This window comes from Beta vulgaris, chromosome 2 (assembly GCF_026745355.1).
Source record: "Beta vulgaris subsp. vulgaris cultivar EL10 chromosome 2, EL10.2, whole genome shotgun sequence".
Taxonomy (NCBI): Eukaryota; Viridiplantae; Streptophyta; class Magnoliopsida; order Caryophyllales; family Amaranthaceae; genus Beta; species Beta vulgaris.
Window position 1 is genome coordinate 31,220,541 of NC_079203.1, and position 16,753 is coordinate 31,237,293.

Consider the following 16,753-nt stretch of genomic DNA (forward strand, 5'->3'; position numbering starts at 1 on the left):
ATCTTTAGATATACTGATAGCACTTGTATTGTCACAATAAATAGGAACACATTCAAAGTTTATTCCATAGTCACTAAGTTGTTGTTTTATCCAAAGCATTTGAGAGCAACATGCAGCAGCAGCTACATATTCTGCTTCAGCAGTGGATAAAGCAACTGTGTTTTGTTTCTTGGTACTCCAAGAAACTAAACTATGACCAAGGAATTGTGCCATAGAAGTGAATCATCTTCAATAACACTAAGACAAGTTAAATTGATTTGAGGAACAAGGTCTAGATCCACAATGTATGTGTTCCCTTTCCTTGTTCCTTCCAAAATAACCTTCTTAGTTTTAATGTTGATGATTAAGCATTTTTCTTTATCAAATTTTACAGTATTTCCTTTGTCACAGAATTGAGATATGCTTAATAGATTATGTTTTAGACCTTCAACTAAAAATACATTTTCAATGGAGTGTAATGGTGACTTACCGACCTTACCCATAGCAACAATGTTACCTTTCTTATTATCACCAAATGTTACACTGCCACCTTCATAGGTTGTGAGTGAGAGAAACTTCGTTTTGTCTCCTGTCATGTGCTTGGAACAACCACTATCGAGATACCAAGTGTTGTTCCCCCTCACTCCAACCTGCAAAAATCAACTAGTTGTTAGTTGAAGGAACCCCATCTTTCGTGGGTTCCTGTTCTTGACTAGGATTAGTTTTGACAACCCATTTTTTCTTACTTATTGTCACATTTTTCCCAATCATCTCAGATTTTAGTTGACATTGATTTATGTAATGACCTACCTTGCCACAATACATACAGAACTTATCACTAGGTAGATCAACATATTTCTTTGTCTTGTTCCTTTTCTTGTAGTTTTCAAAACCAAGACCTTCCTTCCTTTTGGTCTGTGGTTTCTCAATCCACTTAGGAACTTTCATGATTTTGCCTCTGTTCCTTGCGACAACCAGTTCCTTTTTAAGACTACAGATCTGTTCCTTTAAAATAATTTTCTCTTTATTTATTTTTTCAATCTCAGATATGTATCCTTTCAAAGGGGTTGATCTTATATCAAAGGAACTCAGAACAGGGACAAATTCCTTCAAGTGTGAAATCTCTAAATTAATTAGATAATTTTCATTTTTCAAACTCTCATAACATTCTTTGATTTTTAAGTTTTTATCAAACAAATCAAAAAATCTAGTTTCGACATCAGTTCTCATTTTCTTAAGCCATTCTATGTGTTCCTTGCAAACCTTTAAGGCTTGTTCCGTTTGTTCACGTTTTTCACGTTCATCTCTACATTCAAGAATTGCATCATAAAGAAGATCATATATTTCAGTCCTAGTTTTACCATCTAGTTCTGACTCAAGTCCATGTTGACTTACCTCAATTTTTTCTTCATCTTCTTTTTCGTCAGTGTTTGCCATGAGGCAAAGGTTTGCTGTTTCTTCAGTTGGTTGTTCCTCTTCTTCTTCCGTCTCTGAATCTCCCCAAGCAGCTATCATAGCTTTGCGCACATTTGCCTTAGAGAAAGGTGCTTTTGATTCTTTGTTCCTTTCAGCAAAGCGTTCCTTGTTCCTTTCTTTGGTTTTGTCGTTTTCCCAAAGAGGACATTCTTTATGAAGTGATCTGTACTTCCACATTTATGACAAGCAGCTTTGTTAGAAAATTTCTTAGTTTTACCTTTGAAGTTTCCATTCTTCATGTTCCTGTACATCTTTCGAAATTTTCGAACCATGAGGGCTGCTTCTTCTTCTTCAGAGTCCGAATCATCTTCATCATCTGCTTTGAGAGCAATTGATTTTGATTTGGAGCTTTCACCATATTCAGTATCAAGGTGAAGCTCATGAGTCATAAGTGACCCTGCCAGCTGTTCTAAGTTGAACTTAGTGAAGTCTTTTGTTTCTTGAAGAGACCGTGACTTTAGCCATCCATCTGTCCTTAGGAAGACTCCTAAGAACCTTTCGAACCTGTTCCTCAGATGAAATAAACTTTCCAAGAGAAGCCAACTCATTTATAATGTTAGTAAAACGAGTAAACATGTCTCGGATGCTTTCTTTGGATTTCATGCAGAACAGTTCATATTGATTCATAAGTAAATCAATTTTCGATCTTTTAACTTCATTAGTTCCTTCGTGGGTTACTTCTAGTAAATCCCATATTTGCTTTGCGGATTTGCATCCCATGATCCTATTATGTTCATGGGGTCCAAGTCCACAATGCAATATATTTAATAGCCATGGCATTTACTTCCATTTTTTCAAAATCAGATTTGTCATAATCAGAGAGGGGTTTAAGAGTTACCTCATTTTTGTCATTTGTAGTTGTGACTTCGAAATCACCAACTTCAATGACTCTCCATACCTGATAGTTTTCAGCCTTAATGAATATCTCCATGCGGCGTAGTACTTCCCATTGAACATAGGAGGCCTTTGAGTGGAATAACCTTCTTCAAGTTTCTCGGTGGTATTCATTGTTCCTTGGATCTTTTCCTCAATAGGGTTTCCTATCTTACGTGAGTTCTAGCTCTGATACCAATTGTTATTTCCCTAGGAACACTACAAGAGGGGGGTGAATTGTAGGTGTAGAAATAAACGTAACTTTTTGCGGAAATTAAAACTTAAACGAATAAACAAGCTAAAGGAACACAAGGGATTTTTACGAGGAAAAACTTCTTGGGCCCAACAAGAAGAAAACAACCTCGACCACTAGGGATTTTAAACTCAACACTTTCACTAATTAGGCCAAACAACTCTGTTACAACCTAATTCTAACTCGAGCCCTACCTTGAGTTCCTAAACTCAAGTTCCTGAACCACTGTTCCCTTAACAGCAGTTCCTCTCAACTTCACTCGAAGTTTTCTCACACATACAAGCTTCACTCAAAGCCTTTCTCTTACAGAACTTCACTCAAAGTTCCCTTACCCCAAAAACCAAAATACAATTGATCGAAATAAGCTTAGTGGAATTAGAGTAAGAAGGCAAAGAACAAATGGCTATTATGAGAGAATGAAGGCACTGACACTTAATAAGTTAAACTCACTTAATTACTTAGTCAGACACAATTTGGAACTTATCTAGACTTCTATATTTATAGTGTTAATCATGAAGAACGTGGGATTAATGTTAGAGTACACGTTTTAATCCATTTACCCATGATGTTCCTTCCCCTAAGGAACACGTTTTACATCATGTCCCATGATCCCATGAACTATAAATGAACGTGGATAAAATGCAGCCATTACTCCTAAATAATAGGAGTTCCTTCAGCATTATCCGAAAATCAGTTTTTATAAACTCTTTTTATCTTTAAATCTGAATTTCTAATCTTTAAGAAAATAATATCTTTGAAATAAAATCTTTCTAACAACCGGATATTTATTTTCTTATTTTCCGAAAAATAAAATCTTTTCCAAAACAGATTTTCTTTTTAAAACTGATTTTATCATTTGAAATTAGAAATAACTAATTTCCTATAATCTAGGCATGACTTACTCCATTATCTTTTAATCGTTATACTAAGTACACGCCTAAGTCTAGTTCCTTATATTAGTTCAGTTCCTTTAACATATTTGCTAAGTGCCACTGAGTTTGTTCCTTACAGAGGAACAAACGCTTCATTCTCAAATATATTCTGCCACAGTTCCTTACCATTCTTTCTTTGTTCCTTTACATTGGAACTAGAAAATAAAACGCCTAGCTTCTATTATTCTTGATCCAATGCTTGCTCCAGTATCAACATAGAAACTTCTTTACTTAGCCTTTGAAATCCTCTCTTGACTTCTTCATTGACTTCGTATTCTCCCAGTTCCTTGCATTGATACCTTAGACACCATACACTTTAATAATTCATTAGTTCACTACTTAGTTTGTTCCTTTGTTTCTTTGTCATTATCAAAACTAGGGTTCAACATCTTGGCAACCAACCGTCTGAGTTTTCGAAAAAGGACTCGGATACTTTTTGGTTGGTACTCACATCTCTTTTTATCGGTACTGAAAATAACAAAGTTAAAATTGTACTACTAATTGGTACTCAAATAGTACATTTCTAGTACCAATTGAAATAGATATAGATACCAAATGATACCTAATTAAAATGTTGAGTCATGGTTAACTTATACTAATACAAGATGCTATCCGTTAACGGGGTGTTTGGTATAGAAAATATTGATGTAGGAAACAGATTCAACTACAGTGTTTCCATTGCTAATTGTTTGATATGAGATATAAGTAACAAATACCGTTTCCAAAAGGTAACACACTCCCCCCATTTCTTACCCTTGTCAAACTAGTGGAAACAACATACGTTTCCTTTCTCAACCATGAACTTCTCAATTGTTTCATTCCACTAGGATACTAAACAATTATTAAAGGTAATACTTGTTATTACCATTTCCCCTCCTTATCCATATCCTTTCCATTCCATTTACGGTGTTGATACCAAACGTCCCCCAAGTATGAATCCAATTTACAGTTATATTTCTTTATTATATATTTTACTTCATCATATAGTAGAATACTAGATCATATCTAAGAATATCGCATGCCTGGATATTACACTGGCCAGCTCAAATATGCATTTGCTGTGCTCAACAATCTTTTGTAATCGGACCGTCAAATCCAGTGGAATTAAAAAGTAGTTGCAGTAAAAGCAGACATAAATGCATCGAGTGGCTGAACAAACAAGAGAAAGATTTTGTTATATATGTCTCCTTTGGAATAGCAACATCAATGACAAAAGAGCAGATCAGTGAGTTGGCAGTCGGGTTGGAGAAAAGCGGGTAAATTTTTTTATGGGTTCTTCGAAGTGCTGATAGAATATATCCTTTCACAGAAGATAGTATGCAAAGGCCTCAGCTGCCAGAAGGTTTTAGAAACAGACTACATAGTAGGGGAATTGTGGTAACAGACTAGGCAGCCCAGCTTGAAGTTCTAGCACACCCATCAACGGGAGGGTTCACGAGTCATTGTGGGTGGAACTCGTGCATGGAGAGCATTAACATGGGAGTGCCGATAGCAGCATGGCCAATGCATTCTGACCAGCCATAAAACACTATTTTGGTAACACAAGTTCTTAGAACTGGTATACATTGAGCTGGTTACATAAACTACAATAGAAAGTACAGTGAGAAGTTTAATGGAATCAGAGGAGGGTAAAGAGATGAGAAGATGGGCTGCAGAAAATTGCACAATTGAGATGATCAGTTCTTTACCCTAAAGAAAGTTGCACTTCTAAAACAATACATCATTATCAAATCACAAGATCTTTTAGCTAATGTTCATCTCTGTCCTATGATAACGTCACAATAAAGATATACTATTAATAATTTCACACCTTGTCACACAGAATAAGAACATATCAAAAGCCATAAGCAATGCTAAGAGCACATATGCAGACCTCAATTAGTAAAAACAAATTATGAGTTCATACCTGTGATTGTAACCTCCGCCTTTGCATCAAATTTCACATTGGTTGACCATCCCTTAGGAAGTCGAGATTTAGCCAAATTTGTTTTGTTTGAAATGTAATGGATACACCTATGAGGCAATGTCACTCCAGGAACACTGAACAAATTAAAGAAATGATTAGATACTATAAGATAATTAGTAATAAAACTCAATCATGTAGCATATACCCAGTAGTAAAGATAAACTTAGCATGATTGTATCAAATGAAGATTTAAAAAATCAGCAGCAAAGGAAATTAAAAACAGAAACAACTGTAGATCTAATCTTCAAAGATAACTCACAATTCACCATTTTAGTTTGTCTAAAGATCATTAAAGTTTAACTTCCATTGATAAAAAAAACTGAAAAGTCATAAACCACTTAGTATCACAAGTTTTAAAATCCAACTCATCCTCGAGAAAAAGGAAAAACTCAAAGGCGCAATCTAATTCAGTTTGAATCCCCGTTGCACCGAGCCACCGACCTTGTGTAATTGTAGATAATTTTTTTTCAGAAACTCTCCTTCACGAACAGAGAACTTGTAAATTCAACCTAGAAAACGAAAAATAGCATAAAGTCACTGAAAGCCATTGCGTTGCACCGAGCCACCGACCTTGTATAATTGTAGATAAAATTTTTTTTTTCAAAAACTCTCCTTAAACGAACAGAGATCGAACTTGTAAATTCAACCTAGAAATTGAAAAATAGCATAAAGTCACAAAAAGCCATTGAATTTCAACAAAATTCCCAAGTATTACACGAAATAACACTAATAATTAAGTAAACTTATCTTCGTTTCGGATTAATCTGGAACTTATTTCGTTTCATAAACAACAAATATCGAGATTTTGCTCAAAAGCACTGACCTTGAGTAATTTGCAGAGAAAATCAATCAAGTATGGAGTTTGCGTCACCCGTATTTAGTAGATTGAACCATATGCATACGATCTCATCAGATCACGGTTCGTTGTTGAGTAATTTACAAAAAAAAAACTTAACGCTAGCTGTATCCTGCAATTTCTCCCGCTGAGGCGCTGACAGTACTCGTCCAATATTTCAGTTTCCACTACTTATGTGGTTACCGCTTAATACGCGGATAAAGATGGCATTAATATATTTCATCAAATATTTGAAATAGAGCGGTGCATTAATTCTCGACACTATATTGTGATGAGAGATATTACAACACAAAAAAGCATTGAGAAAATACGTGGTTTATTAATTATATTTAAAACTTAAGTAAAGTGTTGAGACAATTGCGTTGAGAAATTAAGTACTGTACTTCTAGTAGTGGTAATAATAGGACAACCTAAGTATTGACCGAGGTCATCAGTCTCTGTCATCTGTAATATTTCAGCAAACTTGCCCTTCTCTATGACAGAGACGTTATCTGTAACTTGGAAGGTAGATTTATGGAAATAACCAATTGTCCTGACATGGCAGAATACTTGTCTAAAATGTTCTTTAATAAGTAACAACTTTTGTTATTTGCTTTAGAAAAAATTATAGTGTCGTCTGCAAAAGTTAGAAAGGGGATGCGGATGCCTAATTTTCCAACAGAGACACCAATTAATTTACTAGGCTGAATACTAGCCTGAGAGATCTCTCTGGCCAGCAACTCAGCACAGAGGATAAAAAGATATGGGGAGAGGGGATCGCCTTGTCTGATTCCCCTAGAAAGAAAGAATCTTTCTCCCGGAATTCCATTAACAAGGACAAAAAAACAGGTTGACTCTACACAACTCTTGATCCAACTTCTCCATTTCGGAGGAAATCCCAATTTTTCTAAAGTAATCTAAATATAGTTCCACTCTAGGCTTTTTCCATATCCAGTTTTATTGCTGTCCATCCTTCCTTTCCTTGTTTTTTCCTAAAGGAGTGGAAAACTTCATGAGCTACTAGGATATTATCTTGGATTAACCTTTCAAGAACAAAAGGACCCTAGAGAGGGTGGATAATATTACCTAATACAATTTTTAATCTATTAGTAATAACTTTAGAGATTATCTTGTAAATAGTATAGCATAAGCTAATTGGTCTAAAATGATTGGCTATAGCTGGATTTTCTATTTTAGGGATAAAGGGTAGGAACGTATGATTAATTTCTTTAAGCATTTTTCCAGAGTGGAAAAAGGCTTGAACTGCTCGAATGACTGAATTTCCAACAAGAGTCTAGTACTTTTGAAAGAAAAACGGGGGATACCGGACCTGGGGATTTAATCTGGGGCAAGGTCAAAAATAATTTTTTAATTTCTTCCCCTGAGACAGGAGCACAAAGGAAATTATTATCCTCTTGAGTAATAATTGGAGACAAGAGCTTACAATCCTCACTTACATTAAACCTAGTATTTGTATTACTAGCAAATCATTTACAAAACTTTGTAGAAAGAATTTTCATGAATGTAGAAGGATTAGAAGTAGAAGTTCCATCATCTAATGAAATTTCCTAAATAAGATTTTTATTGCGGTGAATGGAAGCATGAGCATGGTAAAATTTTGAGTTCGAATCACCTTTGAGAAGATAATTAATCCTACTACGTTATTTCCAATATTGGACATTAAAAGCCATTAATTTGGCACGTTTTGTTAAAAACAATTCTTGTTGTTGTTGGAGGCTAATGTTGTTCTCTTGGTGCATCAATTGGTTTTGGATGTCCTGAAGTCTAGCATCAACTAGACGAAGCTGGCGAAAGATGTTGCCAAAATAAGTTTGGTTCCATTCTTTTGATTTTTGTTTAAGAAGTTTGCACTTTTGCACAAGGCAAAACATAAAAGAGCCTGAAAATATCGAGCACCACGTTTTCTTTACTAAAGTATCATAATCTTTCCTAGAGCACCACATTTTTTCAAATCGAAAAGGTGGAGCTTTATTATGAAGGGAGGGGGGGAATTCCAATGAGAGTTGGCAATGGCCTGATGATGTAAATATATGATGTTTGAGCTTAGTTTGAGGAAAGATGCTCACCAGGACACACTAGCAATACCTTTGTCCAACCTTTATAAAGGGTATTTCTAAAGAGGCAGTTCTATCAAGGATACTTTGCATCATTTTATTTCTATTTGAGTGATAAGCAGCACCTCCCATCTTATCTTGGACATTACTAATTTCATTGAAATCACCTAAAATAATAAAAGGGGATAATAAACTTTGAGTGTACTGAATCAAATCATTCCAAAATTCCTCTTTATGATTATTACTAGAAGGTGAAAATATAAAGATAGATATGAATGGCACATTCACACGCAAAAAGTTAATAGAGCAAGCTATAAATCTTGCTGATTTATATATTACAAAGAGATTAAAAGGATTAACACTACAATCTTTCCAAAATAGCCATATTCATCCTGAGAAACCATTGGTGGACACATAATCTAAGTATTGGAATCCACATTTTCTAGCACAATCTAAAGAGGAGGGGCTTGTGTCTTGACTTCGCATAACATCAAGATTTTTATTCTATTATGATTACTAAAGTCCCCACATTCTACCAAAGCATCCATTCTACAAGCACCTCTTATATTCCAAAATCCAATAGTCATAGATTGTCCTTACAAAAACAAAAATCATTTTTCTGACCCAAACAATTCCACATCTGCATCATTATAACTCAGGAGGGGGGGTTCTTACTCAGTTTCTCTTCCTCTTTAGGGCTGAGGAAGCATCATCTTCCTTCATGTCTTCCGTCCTTCTTTTGGTTGAACCAGACTGGGAGGACAGTTCCACTAGAAGTGTTGGGTCCATACCCAAGTTTTGAATTTGCCTTACCATAGAATTGCCTGAGTGAATGGAGTGGAAGGAGTATTCAAGAAAGGAGTTAAACTCCTCTAACATTCCATCCATTTGATTATCAAGCAGGAGTGTTTCACTCTCCACAAGCTGATCATCAAACCTCAGAATAAGGCTATCTTCATAAGCAGAAAAATTGTACTTACTAGCATCAATGAGTTGAGAAGAGACAAAGACTCTGGTAGGAGCAGGCTTGTGAACTCGGGGTATCAGCACTTCTGTACCTTCAATCCTTCTTAGAAGAGGGGATAACACTAGAAGGAGAGACTTGAGGGATATGATCATAACCTTCATCATCAGAGTCATTAGAGATAGAAGGGATAACATACAACATCTTACCTTTCCCTTTACCAGAAGCAGTTGGTTGAACTTTAGTTGGGAATGTGATAGAATCATTTTCACCAACATTATCTTTTATAATAATACCTTTATAACCATGCTTAGGCAGCAGACCAACATCATTCTTAAACAACCTTTTCTTAACAGAGAGGGAATTGATAGGTTTTTTTAGCAATGTGTTTGGATTGGACATGCACCACATCAGCTTGCTCAGTTGTGATTGCATAGTTTTCTTGGCCAGAAGCCTTAGCAATGGCATTGTACAGGTTTTTCTATTTGGGAATCTTAACAAGTTTGATAGTGATTTCTTTCTTAGGGGAGGTAAGAAGAGGACATGACACAATAGCATGAATATACTCACCACAAAATGAACAGCCAGTGGAGAAATCTTCATACCAGATTATGTAGCCATGGATGAGATCACCCATCCTGCTAATTTCAGCAAATCCTATAAGAGGACCCTGAATATCCACTTTGATACATGCCCTTACAAACCTGATTTTGTTTCTTAATAAGACCTTTGATCAAGCCTGATCAAAGTCCCAATTTCATTAGAAGACAGAAGATTAGCAATAGAGTCATTGTTAAGTAACTCAGCAGGTAGCCTTGGGATTCTGACCCAAAGGTCTACCCACTTAATCTCTTCAAGATATGGATCAAAGGAAGGCCTCCAAGGTTGGATGATAAAGAGGTCTCCTTGGATGTGTCATGGCCTTTCAGACCATACCAACTGCAAATCTTGGGAGTTAGCAAACTTAACCATAATCCAACCATTTCCCATCTCAAGGTAGTCTACGCCCCCCTTAACAAACTTCCAATTTGCCTTAGTTTTGGCAATGATTGTACGTAAGTCCATAGGGAAAGACAACATTTTCCCAATTAGGCAAGATTTTGTAAGCTCAACTATATCTTTTTGAACCTGGGGAAGTTCATCTAAGATAATAGAGGTTATAGCCCAGCTAGGGGGAGGGGGTCATTTGCATTCAATGCAGGAATCACAACACATTCAGGATTACTAGTTAGAATTTTTAGCAGGGGAAGACTGACTCTCAACTACTGGGCCAGGTGTAGTAGAGGAAGAACTACCCATATCACCATTATTAGGGTGGGGGTTGGAAAGTAAAGTATTCTTAAAGTTGTTTGAATTTTCCATCTTAATAAACAACAACTTCACAGAAAAGGAATGAACCGGTAAGAAATAAATGACTTAGGAAAGCAGCTAGCAGGGGATGTGATTGAGAAATTTACCTTGTATTTCCTTTTATAGCAAAGGGGGGAGAGCTCACCATATAGATAGTTTACCCTGAGAGACTTGAGTGATTCCATCACATTTAATGCTGAAGGGTAGCCCAAGGGGCTATTCTGCTCTATAGAGTGAGCTAAAGAGGAAGTTGAACACTCAAAATACGCCTGGAAGAGCCTCTGATCGCTTGAAAGCACACACCAATTACCATCAATATCTCTCTCGCATTTAATGCTCTACATAGCCAATATTATTTCCCCCAATTCTTTTGTACTTAAAATCTAGTAAATGATGACCTAAAATCGCATTTAATGCTCTGCAGAAGCCAATATTATTTCCCTTAATTTTTTTGTACTTAAAATCTAGTAAATGATGACCTAAAATCCAACTTCTGTTTTGTTGAGAAACTTTTTGCAAATAATCTGGATTACAGCTAGGAATCATAGTAAAAGGGGGTTGTAGTTGATTTCGAGGAAGAAATAAAAGGAATTTACATTTGAAATTTTTAACCGAAAGAACTTTAGGAACATCGAACTGCGCATAAGAAAGATACTGAGCTATATGAATTAGAGTAACAAAGAGAATAATTACTACTCTATAAATTGGTTTTTGTTGTAATTTAGAGAAATTTTAAATAAGGTTGAGAGAGAATGCTATTTGTAGTTGTGTATTATTTTCTCCTGCGAATGCGGTATATATAGTGCCGGGTGAATAATTCACCCAGTGATACAATATATCACTGATGTAGGCAGTGAAACATCTTATCTTGGGCGGCAAAAATACATCACCGTGTTTATCCATTCACTGTTTACATAGGGTATTACAACACTCCCCCTTGAACGGTTCCTAAAATGTAATTACGGGGTGATAACTTCCTCGTTAGAAACTTTACATTTGAAAAACCCTAATGGGAGAAAAACAAACATAAAGGAAAAAGAGTACAGTTGGGCTTGATATCTCTATATGCTTTTCTGTCTCGTTAAAACCTTGCCAAGAAAAACCCTGTGGGATAAAAACTTGGACGAAGGAAAAAGAGTATTGTACATATAGAGCTCCCCCCTCAATTTAACGTATATCTCGAAGGCGACGCAAACCAATAAAATGTACAAGCTCTTGGAATCGCTTTACTGGTAGTGCCTTTGTGAGTAGGTCGGCTACATTATCACATGAGTGAACGTGTGTGACACTGATTGTTCCTTCCTTCTCCAAGTCGTGAGTGGAAAAGAATTTACGATCGATATGCTTTGTTCTGTCACCTTTGATATAACCTTCTTTAATTTGTGCGATGCAAGCAGTATTATCTTCATGGATGACAATTGGGCCTTCTTGTGTTTCTTTTATGCTGCTTTGCCTTAGTATGTGATGGGTCAAAGATCTCAACCATACACATTCTCTACCAGCTTCATAAAGTGCGATTAATTCAGCTTGATTTGATGAAGTAGCTGTTAGAGTCTGTTTTGTCGACTTCCAAGAGATTATTGTATTTCTGTAGTTAAAAAGGTAACCGCTTTGCGATTTTACCTTGACTGGATCTAACAGGTAGCCTGCATATATCGGCATATCCTACAAGGGTAGGATTTCCATCTCGTGGATAGAATAATCCCATATCCGTTGTGCCGCGTATATAGCGGAGTAAGTGCTTTACTCCACTCCAGTGCCTATTTGTAGGTTCGGAATTGTATCTAGCTAATAAATTGACCGACAATGCAATGTCTGGTCTAGTATTGATGGTTAAGTACATTAAGGCTCCAATGGCACTTAGGTATGGTACTTTAGGACCGAGTATATCCTCACCTTCTTCTCGAGGGCGGAAAGGATCTTCATCAATTTTTAAGCGACGAACAATCATAGATGAACTCAATGGATGTGATTTGTCCATATAGAACCTTTTTAGCACTTTCTCGGCATAATTGGATTGGTGAACAAGGATTCCATCCTTTAGGTGTTCAATTTGTAAACCAAGACAGAATTTGGTATTTCCAAGATCTTTAATCTCAAATTCTTTCATCATGTATTTAGCAGTTTCTTCAATTTCATCGAGTGTCCCGATGATATTTAAGTCATCAACATATACTGCAATTATAACAAACCCATTTTCAGTTTATTTGGTCAAGACATATGGACAAATTTGGTCGTTCTTGTAGCCTCAATTCATGAGGTATTCACTAAGACGGTTGTATCACATCCTTCCAGATTGTTTTAAACCGTAAAGTGATGTTTTCAATTTTATGGAATGTACCTTCCGAGATTTTGACCTCAAGGATTCAGGTAGTTCAAGTCATTCTGGGACTCTCATGTGGATATCAGTGTCAAGTGACCCATAGAGATATGCTGTCACGACATCCATAAGGCGCATTTGTAGTCCTTTGCATGCAAATAGACTTATAAGGAATCTTAGTCATGTCGTGGCATCTACCACTGGAGATCTAGTATGTTTCCTCGTAGTCAATTTTAGGTCTCTGGGAGAAACCTTGGAATATAAGCATGGCCTTGTATTGTACGATTTCATTTTTCTCGTTTCGCTTTCGCACGAAGACCTTTATATCTAACGGATTTTACTTTCTTTGGGGTCTGGGCTATAGGGACAAACACTTCTCGTTTTTTGAGAGATTTCAATTCTACCTGAATGGCCTCTTTCCATTTAGGCCAATCACTCTTTCATCGACATTCATCCACCGATCTTAGTTTGGTGTCCTCAATATCAGTGGTGATTTTGGTGGCTATTGAATATGCAAATATTTCATCAATCGGGGTTTTTACCCTATTCCATTGCTTTCTAGAATGGACAAAATTTATTGAAATTTTGTGATTTTCGACGCTAGCATTTTCATGCTCCCCCTCATATGTAGTATCTAATTCTTTGAGTTCATTTTGGGGGTTCATGACTTTTTCATCATTTGTAAATTGTTCCACTTTAGGAGAATCACTAGTTTTCTCATTATTTGTTTCTATTCTTCTAGACTTCCTCGGTTTCAAATCTTTGGCTCGGAGTGGTCTTCCACACCTTTTGCGTGTTCTAGATTCATTTGCAAGTGGATTTTTCGTTTTTTCTCTTGGGATTTCAACCTGTGCAGGAGCATTCACAGCCAGTATATGTGATTTTATCACTCCTCTTGAATCAGTGAATGCATCCGACAATTGATTAGCAATGTTTTGCAAGTGTAAGATTTTCTGTACTTCTTACTTACACATATTTGATCTTTGATCAAGATATGATAAATTTTTGGCATTCATGAAATTTCATTCCAGTGTGGGCTTACTTTATCCCCCCCTAAGGTTGGGAAAATTGTCTCATCAAAGTGACAATCGATAAACCGAGCGGTGAAGAGGTCACCAGTTGACGGTTCTAAGTATCTTAAGATGGACGGTGATCAAATCCAACATATATTCCCAACCTTCTCTGTGGGCCTATCTTAATACGTTGTGTGGTGCGATGGAACGTAGAGTGCACACCCAAAAATTCGTAGGTGAGCAAGGCTGGGTTCCTTTCCAACCACTAACTGTAATGAGGAGAGATCATGCTTAGCGCTTGGCCTTAGTCATAGTAAAGTTGCAGCATGCAGTATAGCATGTCGACATGTCGAGGATGGGAGTTTTGATTGCATTAGCAATGGCCTTGCAACTAATTGTAATCGCTTTATGAATGCTTCTGCTTCACCATTTTGTGTGTGAACATGGGCTTAATTTTGTGAGAGCAGTTTTGCAAAAGCAACATTCCGTGTTGATAGAAGGATAACGTGAGACCAACGTGTTGATGCGTCGATCAACACCAAGAAATATCTGAATGGTCCACATAAGGGGTGTATTGGCCCACAAATATCTCCTTGGATTCTTTCCATGAATGCAAGATTTTCACCTTCAAGTTTATTTTTAGAAGGTCTTATGATCAATTTGCCAAGTGAACAAGCTTTGCAATTATGCTCATTTGATTTCGGGACCCGTATATTTTTCAACGGATGTCCATTTGAGCTACGGACGATTTTCGTCATCATGCTTAATCCTGGGTGAGCTAAGCGATCATGCAACAAATTGAATATTGCTTGATCATCCTTATGGTGAGACGCCAAATTTGTTTCAACAAGACTGATATAAGTAAAATATAGCCCTGAGGAGTATGTTGGCATCCTTTCAAGGATTAATTTCTTGCCAGCGTCACATTTAGTGAGGTACATGTATTCCTTTCCGTTTTCGTTAATGGTTTTCATGTGGTAACCATTTGTACGCAGATCTTTGAAACTTAATAGATTTCTTTGAGTTTTACCTGAATATAATGTGTTGTTTATAGTGATGTGTGTTCCCTTTGGTAACACTATGCATGCCTTTCCTGAGCCCTCAACCATCTTTGTAGTGCCTGCAATGGTGTTTAGGTCGCCCTTTTTTGGCTTGAGTTGAGTGAAGTATGGCTTGTTACTCAGGATGGTGTGTGTAGTGGCACTATCAATCATGCATTATTGAGCGCCTTTGTTTGTCATTATCTTCATTAAAACATAACTTTATCAGAACATGACACACAAATTATTCATACAAAGATGTGCACTACATGGTACGATATCATGAAATCATAAAAGAAAATACAAGGGACATTCAAGAAAAAAGTAAGAGAGAATTACATGAAGTAAAATAATAAAATAACATCTTAGGTTTGTCTAGGGGGAATATGAGGGCTAGACATTTCCATGAGGTAATCAGCTACATCGAGGTTAGGGAGCGAAGTAGTTTCAGTGATGAAATTTGTTTCACCACGTCTCCATTGACCCCTCATAGAGGCCACATACAAATCTACAAGATGTTTGGTTGTGCGGCATTCATTTGCCCAATTCCCTTGAATGCCACATTTTGAACATTTCTCTTGTGGCCTTTATTGGGAGTTTTTTCCTCCGCGTCCTCTATTGGGGCGCCTGTTTTGGCGTCCTCTTCCTCTGCCACTTCTATTTCCATTTCTTTCTCCATTACCCCTATTTTTAAACTGGCCATTATGATTTGAGTTACCTCCCTGCTTATTCCAACATTTGCCACCTCTAGTGGCATTTGTCTCGACTGCTGGTGCGCTGGTACCTACTGACATTTGTCTCGACTACTGGTGCGCTGGTACCTGCTAGCCTTTGATTATGAATTGTGAGCAGGATTTGGTTGTTCCGTTCTGTGACCAAAAGGATGGCAATTAAGTAGCAAAATTTTTCGCAGCGCCTTTCACGGTATTATTCTTGTTGAACAACATTATTTGCATGCATAGTGGAGAGGGTTTTCTCAATCATGGCTCGTTCAAATACAACACTAGTAGAAAACCAACGATTTGCGTCGGACGTGGGACCACTATTTGTGTCGGACCTAGGTCCGACGGCACAGGTCTCGACGCAAATATGTGAGACATGATATGCGTCGGACGAGGAAACGTCGCAGATGTGAGCTATTTGCGTCGCACGCAACTTAAAGTCTGACGAACAAGACGCCCAGCCAGCACCAATGTGTCTAGCATTTGCGTCGCACACAGAGCTACATGCGACGTAGATGTTAACAATTTGCATCACATATGGCCCAGCATGCAACGCAAATTCTCTCTACCTCTTACTTTTCTGTCTTGCAGCACCATATCTCACTAAAAAAATTATTTGAGATTGGTAACCAAACCTGAAAAATGAAACTAAGCGAGTTGAATTCAAGTGAACTGGAATTTGTGTATATAAAAATGAAAATTAAAATAAGAATTTGAAATCAGTACCCAAAATAAAACAAGGATCAATTAACGTTCTGGAATTTGCGTATACAAAAAATATAAACGAATACCCAAACCTAAAAAATGAAAAATAAACTAAAAAAAACAAATTCATTGCACTGCTCGCTGCTTAACATTCTGGAATTCTGGATTTTTTTTATACATTAGGAGAAACAGAAAAAAAAAATGTAACTAATATAAAGTAAAAAAAAATTCAACTATCCACTGTGCAACC